The sequence below is a fragment of the Mustela nigripes genome, chromosome 12 (assembly GCF_022355385.1).
Source record: "Mustela nigripes isolate SB6536 chromosome 12, MUSNIG.SB6536, whole genome shotgun sequence".
NCBI classification, from domain to species: Eukaryota; Metazoa; Chordata; class Mammalia; order Carnivora; family Mustelidae; genus Mustela; species Mustela nigripes.
The window spans coordinates 158,869,039-158,877,624 of record NC_081568.1 but is presented as its reverse complement, the minus strand read 5'-3'; positions in this window follow the sequence as shown (position 1 = coordinate 158,877,624).

Genomic DNA, 8,586 nt, shown 5'->3' with positions numbered 1-8,586 from the left:
ATCATATAGTTTCACTTATTTGTGAAACTATATGATAATTGACTCTCTCTGCTTGACTTATTTCACTCAGCATAATCTCTTCGAGTCCCGTCCATGTTGCTACAATAGTTGGGTATTCATCCTTTCTGATGGAGGCATAATACTCCATAGTGTATATGAACCACATTTTCCTTATCCATTCGTCCATTGAAGGACATTTTGCTTCTTTCCATAGTTTGGCGACTGTGGCCATTGCTGCTATAAACATTGGGGTACAGATGGCCCTTCTTTTCACTACATCTCTATCTTTGGGTAAATACCCAGTAGAGCAATTGCAGGGTCATAAGGAAGTTCTATTTTTAATTTCCTGAGGAATCTCCACACTGTTCTTCAAAGAGAATGCACCAAGTTGCATTCCCACCAACAATGTAAGAGGGCTCCCATTTCTCCACATCCCCTCCAACATATGTTGTTTCATGTCTTGTTAATATTGGCCATTCTATCTGATGTAAGGAGGTATCTCAATGTGGTTTCAATTTGAATCTCCCTGATGGCTAGTGATGGTCAACATTTTTTCATGTGTCTGAGAGCCATTTGTATGTATTCATTGGAGAAGCATCTGTTCATATACTCTGCACATGTTTAAAAATGATTGTCTGTTCTGTGTGTTGAGTTTCAGGAGTTCTTTATAGATCCTGGATATCAACCTTTTGCTGTACTGTCTTTTGCAAATATCTTCTACCATTCTGTGGGTTTCTGCTTTGTTTTTTTGACTGTTTACTTAGCTGAGGAGAAGCTTTTGTTCTTGATGAAGTCCCAAAAGTTCGTTCTGGCTTTTGTTTCCTTTGCCTATGGAGAAAAAAAAAATTCTAATTTATTTTAATTTATTTTCAACGTAAGAGTATTCATTATTTTTGTACCACACCCAGTGCTCCATGCAATCCATGCCCTCTATAATATCCCCCACCTGGTACCCCAACCTCCCACCCGCCAGCTACTTCAGACCCCTCAGATTGTGTTTTAGAGTCCATAGTCTCTCATGATTCACCTTCCCTTCCAATTTCCCCCAACTCCCTTATCCTAACACCCCATGTCCACCATGCTATTTGTTATACTCCACAAATAAGTGAAAGCATATGATAATAGATTCTCTCTGCTTGACTCATTTCACTCAGCATAATCTCTTCCATTCCCGTCCATGTTGCTACAAAAGTTGGGTATTCATCCTTTTTGATGGAGGCATAATACTCCATAGTGTATATGGACCACATCTTCCTTTTCCATTCATCTGTTGAAGGGCATCTTGGTTCTTTCCACAGTTTGGCGACTGTGGCCATTGCTGCTATAAACATTGGGGTAGAGATGGCCCTTCTTTTCATGACATCTGTATCTTTGGGGTAAACACCCAGGAGTGCAATAGCAGGGTCATAGGGGAGTTCTACTTTTAATTTCTTGAGGAATCTCCACACTGTTCTTCAAAGAGGATGCACCAACTTGCATTCCCACCAACCGTGTAAGAGGGTTCCCCTTTCTCCACATCCCCTCCAACACATGTTGTTTCCTGTCTTGTTAATTTTGGGCACTCTAACTGGTATAAGGTGATATCTCAATGTGATTTTAATTTGAATCTTCCTGAGGGCTAGGGAAGATTAACCTTTTTTCATGTGTCTGATAACCATTTCTATGTTTTCATTGGAGAAGTGTCTGTTCATATCGTCTGCCAATTTTTAGATATGATTGTCTTTTTTGTGTGTGTTGAGTTTGAGGAGTTCATTATAGATCCTGGATATCAACCTTTTGTCTGTACTGTCATTTGCAAATATCTTCTCCTATTCCGTGGGTTGCCTCCTAGTTTTCTTGACTCCTTCCTTTGCTGTGCAGAATCTTTTGATTTTGATGAAGTCCCCAAAAGTTTATTTTCGCTTTGGTTTCCTTTGCCTTTGGATACATATCTTGATAGAAATTGCTGTGGCTGATATCAAAGAGATTACTGCCCATGTTCTCCCCTAGGATTCTGATGGATTCCTGTCTCACATTGAAGTCTTTTATCCATTTTGAGTTTATCTTTGTGTATGGTGTAAGATAATGGTCGAGTTTTATTCTTCTACATTTAGCTGTCCAGTTTTCCCAGCACCATTTCTTGAAGACACTGTCTATTTTCCAGTATATATTTTTCCTGTTTTGTCAAAGATTAATTAACCATAGAGTTAAGGGTCCATTTCTGGGCTCTCTACTCTGTTCCACAGGTCTATGTGTCTGTTTTTATGCTAGTACCATGCTGTCTTGGTGATCACAGTTTTGTAGTAAAGCTTGACATCAGGTAACGTGATGACCCCCCTTTTGTTTTTGTTTTTCAAATTTTCCTTAGAAATTCGGATTCTCTTCTGATTCCATGCAAAGTTTTGGATTATTTGGTCCAACACTTTGAAGAATACCAGTGGAATTTTTATCAGAATAGCATTAAAAGTATAAATTGCTCTAGGCAGTATAGACATTTTAATGATGTTTATTCTTCTAATCCAAGAACATGGAATTGTCTTGCATCTTTTAGTGTCTTCGTCAATTTCTTTCATGAGTGTTCTGTGGTTGTTCAAATACAGATCCTTTACTTTTTGGTTAGGTTTATTCCCAGGTATCTTATGGTTCTTGCTGCTATAGTACATGGAATCGATTCTCTAATTTCCCTTTCTGTATTTTCATTTTTAGTGTAAGAAAGCCACTGATTTCTGCACATTGACTTTGTATCCTGCCACGTTGCTGAATTGTTGTATGAGTTCCAGTAGTTTAGGGATGGAGTCATTTGGGTTTTCCATATAAAGAATCATGTTATCTGCGAAGTGAGCGAGTTTGACTTCTTCATTGCCAATTTGGATACTTTTTCTTTCTTTTTGTCTGATTGTTGATGCTATGACTTCTAATACTATGTTGAACGAGCGTGGTGAGAGTGGGCATCCTTGTCATGTTCCTGATCTCAACAGGAAGGCTGCAAGCTTTTTCCCATTGAGGATGGTTTGCTGTGGGTCTTTCATAGATAGATTTGATGAAGTTCAGGAATGTTCCCTCTATCTCTATATTTTGAAGCGTTTTAAACAGGAATGGATGCTGGGTTTTGTCAAATGCTTTTTCTGTATCATTGGAGAGGAACATGTTGTTCTTCTCTCTTCTTTTATTAATTTGTTCTATCACATTGACTGGTTTGCGAATGTTGAACCATCCTTGTGGCCCAAGCATGAATCCCAACTGGTCATGGTGGATAATCTTTTTAATGTGCTGTTGGTTCCTGTTTGCAAGGATCTTGTTGAGAATCTTAGCACCCATATTCATCAGTGTTATTGGTCTAAAATTCTCCTATTTGTTAGCGTCTTTGCCTGGTTTGGGTATCAGGGTAATGCTGGCTTCATAGTAAGAGTCAGGGAGTTTTCCTTCTGCTTCAATTTTTTGAAACAGCTCCAGGAGAATCGGTGTTATTTCTTTTTTGAAAATTTGGTAGAATTCCACAGGGAATCCGTCAGGTCGTGGGATTTTGTTTTTTTGGGAGATTTTTGATCACTGCTTCAATCTCGTTCCTAGATATTGGTCTATTCAGGTTGTCAATTCTTCCCGGTTTAATTTTAGGAATTTATAGTTTTCCAGGATTGCATCCATTTCATCTAAGTTGCTTAGCTTATTGGCATATAACTGTTGATAATAACTTCTGATGATTGTTTCTACTTCCTTGGTGTTCATTGTGATCTCTACCTTTTCATTCATAATTTTATGAATTTGGGCTTTCTCTCTTCTCTTTTGGATTAGTGTGGCCAATGTTTTATCGATCTTACTGATTCTTTCAAAAAACTAGCTTCTGGTCATTGATACTTTCTACTGTATCTCAGGTTTCTACCTCATCGATCTCAGCTCTAATCTTGATGATTTCCCTCCTTATGTGTGGAGTTGGTTTGATTTGTTGTTGATTCTCCAGTTGTTTAAGGTGTAGAGACAGCTGCTGTGTTCTGGATTTTTCAAAATTTTTTGAGGGAGGCTTGGATGGCTATATATTTCCCCCTTAAGACCAACTTGCTGTATCTCATAGGTTTTGGACTGAAGTATCTTCATTTTAATTGGTTTCCATGAATTGTTTCAGTTCTTCTTTGATCTCTTGGTTGATCCAAGCATTGTTAATCAAGTTTTTCTTTAGCTTCCAGGTGTTTGAGTTCCTTCTGAACTTTTCCTTGTGATTCGAGCTCCAGGTTCAAAGCATTGTGTTCTGAGAATGTGCAGGGAATAATCTCAGTCTTTTGGTATCGGTTGAGTCCTGATTTGTGACCCAGTGTGTGGTCTATTCTGGAAAATGATCCATGTGCACTTGAGAAGAATGAGTATTCTGATGTTTTTAGGGTGGAATCTTCTGTATATTTCTCTGAGGTCCATCTGTTCCAATGTGTCATTCAATGCTCTTGTTTCTTTATTTATTTTCTGCTCAATGATTTGTATATTTCTGAGAGAGGCGTGTTAAGATCTCCAACAATTAGTGTATTCATATCAATATGACTCTTTATCTTGATTAACAGTTTTCTTATGTAATTGGCTGCTCCCATATTGGGTGCCTAGATATTTATGATTGTTAGATTATCTTTGTGGATATTCCCTTTAAGGATGATGTAGTGTCCTTTTTTATCTCTGACTACAGTCTTTAGTTTAAAATCTAATTTGTCTGATATGAGAATCACTACCCCTGCCTTCTATTGAGGCCCATTGGCGTGAAAGATGCTTCTCCATCCCTTCACTTTCAGTCTGGGTGTATCTTTAGGTTCCAAATGGGTCTCTAGTAGACAACATAAGGATGGGTCCTGTCGTTTTATCCAGTGTGCAACCCTGTTCCATTTAATGGGCATAATTAGGCCATGCACATTGAGGGTGATTATTGATAGATACTTTTTTATTGACATCGTGCTACCTTTGAAGTCTTTCTTTCTTTAGATTGTCTCTATATTTCTGTTCAGTGCTATTCTTGGGCTCATTCCTCCTTTAAATAATCCCCCTTAATCTTTCCTGCAGTATCGGCTTGGTGGTTGCATAGTCTTAAGCCTTGCCAGTCCTGGAAACACTTTATCTCTCCATCCATTTTGAATGTCAGTCTTGCTGGATAAAGTATTCTTGGCTCCATGTTCTTCTCATTCAGAGCCCTGAATATATCTTGCCAGCCCTTTCTGGCTTGCCGGGTCTCTATGGACAGGTCTGATGTTATTCTGATGGGCTTTCCTCTGTTTGTAAGGATCTTCCATGTCCTAGCGGCTTTCAAGAGGTTCTTCCTACAATTATCATTCTTAATTCTTACTATTAGGTGTCTCGAGGACTTTCAAGAATCTGTAATTATGGGGGAAAAGCTTTCGGCCTCTAGTACATGAACGCTGGTTCCAATTCACGAGATTCAGAAAATTTTCATGACTATCTTGTTTCACTACATCTTGTAGACTTCTTTCTTTCTCCTCCCCTTCAGGAATTCCAATAATTGTGACGTTGGGACGTTTTATGGCATCATTTATTTCCCTCATTATGTTTTCGTGGTTTCTAAACTTATCTTTTCCAGGCTTCCTCCTGATCCTGTCACTCTATCTGTTTGTCCTCCAGATCACTAATTCTATCTTCTGTCTCAGTTACTCTAGCATTGTGAGAATTTAGGTTAGATTGGAACTCATTGAGTGCATTGTGAAGCTCATCCCTGGTAGCTTTCAGCTCTTCCCTAATATTGAAAACATGATCTCTGGTCATTTTCAGTTCGGCCCTAATCAATTCCGTTTGGTCACCCATGGCTTTCTCCAACCTAGCTATTGCTTGGACAATTGTTAACCTGAATTCTCTTTCTGACATATTGTCTATGTTGATAGCCGTTAGCTCTGTTGCAGAAAGTCCATCCTCTATTTTTCTTCTGTTGGGAATTCCTCCTCCGAATTCCTCCTCCTAGTCATTTTGGTGAGAGATGGTTGAGCGGGTGTAGCTGGATGTATCGACTGTGGTGCAGTCAAGGTGCACCCTGGAATGCTTCTGAGCAATCAAGTTTCCCCATCCAAATGAGAGTAAAAGAAAAGGAAAAGAAAAAAGAGAGAGGGAGAGAGACAGGAAGGGAAGGTGAGATAAAAGAGAAGGTTCAGCCCATGTTGGCCCCAAGGTAAGATTTATGATGTAAACAAATAAAAACAGACAAACAAAAAAACTGATAAAGGTATATGAGAAGAGGAAAACAATAATATATATGTATATATACATACATATTTGCATATATATATGCAAATAAAGGAAGAAACTCTTCCAAAAGTACCCTGAGTATAAGATTTATTTATATACAATCAGAACAAACACAAAAACACAGAAATACTGGTGAAATAAAAAGTTGGGAGAGTGGTTGCAAATTCTCAGTGAGGGTGAAGAAGGTTCTTTTGATTCTTCCTTGATGTACCTTGATATCTTTGTTAAAGACTGAACTTTCCTAAGATAAAGGGGGATTAGGAATTGGTTTACCTCTAGGGGTGGCATTGATTGGGGAAAGGGGATTACCTTGAATTTTAACTCTATGTGAATATTAGAAAATAAAAATTTAAAAAAGGAATAAACTAGACTAAACTAAACTAAAATTTAAAAGAAAAGAAATTTAAAAAATAGAAATGCGAAAGGAAAACACAGGTGTATGTATCAAAAAGTTCAGGTTAGAAGGTTATTATGGAATTTGATGTACTGGACATCTCACTGTGACAGTAAATAGGTTAAAAATTATCTATATAATAATAAAAATTATCTATATAAAAGAATGAGCCAGAATAGTGGGAACATATTAATAATAAAAATTGTCCTATGAAGTAGTGGTGGTTGTTCTCTTGTCCTTTTTTTTTTTCCCTTTCCTTGTTGGTTTTCTGGGGGAGGGGCCAGCCACGTGGGTTTTCAGTCAATGATGTTCTCTGAGTTAAGTCCTCCCGCCCCCCTCAAGGGGGTGGGCTCTGAGGAAACTGTTTTTTTTTTTCAGGTTTTGTTCTCTGGAGGTTTTTATATTTGTTCACTTTTGTTTTTCTCTCTCGCCTTGACCACTTTTAATGGTTTTTGTAGGTTTAGAGGAAAGCAAACTGCACCCCGACCTCCCTCTCAGAGACAAACCTCAGTCTGGCTGCAGAGCCCAAATCAATCTCCCCTTCGCTGCTGGCAGAGCAGGTTCCCACTCTCGGTCCCTGGGAACTCAGGATTTTTTTGCTTGTACCCAAAACCACAGCAGCGGTGGCTGTCTGGGCAGCTCCAGACTGCCAGAGAAGTTCCAAGCAGTGATCGCACACTGAGATTTTCCCACTGGCCCGGACTGGGAGTGCCTGGTCTTTCAGGTCCGAGAGCACCCAGCTGGCACCTGTGTGCACCTCTCTTAGGGGAGGTCGCGGGGCACATCTCGGAGTCTGATGGCATGGCAGGTGCCATGTGTTCTCAGGTGTGCTGGTGGTTCAGGGACCAAGACCTGGTTTCTCTGCTGCACTCTCTCTGGCTATGCGCCAGGGGTGGCTGTCCTGGGTCTGGGGTCTTAAGACCCTGACCCTAACACCCCGATTCCTGCAATTTCCCCCCATTGATCCTTTGCTCTTTTTGAGTGCTTTCTACCAGACTCCCGAGTTAATGCTAGTCCCCAGGCGCAGGGCACTCTCATATTGGTATATTACTTTCCAATTGGTCACCTCTGGTGGCTCTCTCCCCCTTTTGTTTACCTTCCAATAACAGTCCGATTTTCCCACCCACTTTACCTGCACACTGGCATCTTCTGCTCCTGTAGAGATCCAGACGTGTATAATTCTGATCTCAGGCTGATTTTGTGGGTGATCGTGGAGTTTTTTGGAAGGTAATCAGCTCACCTTAGGGTACAGGTTGAAAGGGCGCCTCCTCCTGCTTCCCAGCCATCTTGTCTTGGTGGTAATAATTTCTAATAATTGTTTCTACATCCTTGGTGTTAGTTGTGATCTCCCACATTTCATTCATGATTTACTAAGTTGGTTCCTTTCCCCTTTCTTTTATATGTCTGGCTAGAGATTTACAGATATTATTAATTATTTAAAAGACCAGCTTCTAGTTTTGTTAATCTGTTCTACTGTTTTTCTGGTTTCTGCTTCATTGATTTCTGCTCTGATCTTCTTCTGCTTGGTTTAGGCTTTATTGGCTGTTCTTTGTCCAGCTCTGTTAAGTTTATGGATACCTTGTGCATTCAACATTTTTCTACTTTTTTTTTTTTTAATGAGTCTTGGATGGCTATTTCCTCCTTAGGACTTTCTTTATAGTATCCTATATATTTTGGAAAAATATGTTTTCATTCTCATTAATTTCCATGAATTGTTTAAAATTTTTTTTTTAATTTTTTATTTTTTATAAACATATATTTTTATCCCCAGGGGTACAGGTCTGTGAATCACCAGGTTTACACACTTCACAGCACTCACCAAATCACATAAGCTCCCCAATGTCCATAATCCCACCCCCTTCTCCCAAACCCCCTCCCCCCGGCAACCCTCAGTATGTTTTGTGAGATTAAGAGTCACTTATGGTTTGTCTCCCTCCCAATCCCATCTTATTTCATTTATTCTTCTTCTACCCACTTAAGCCTCCATGTTG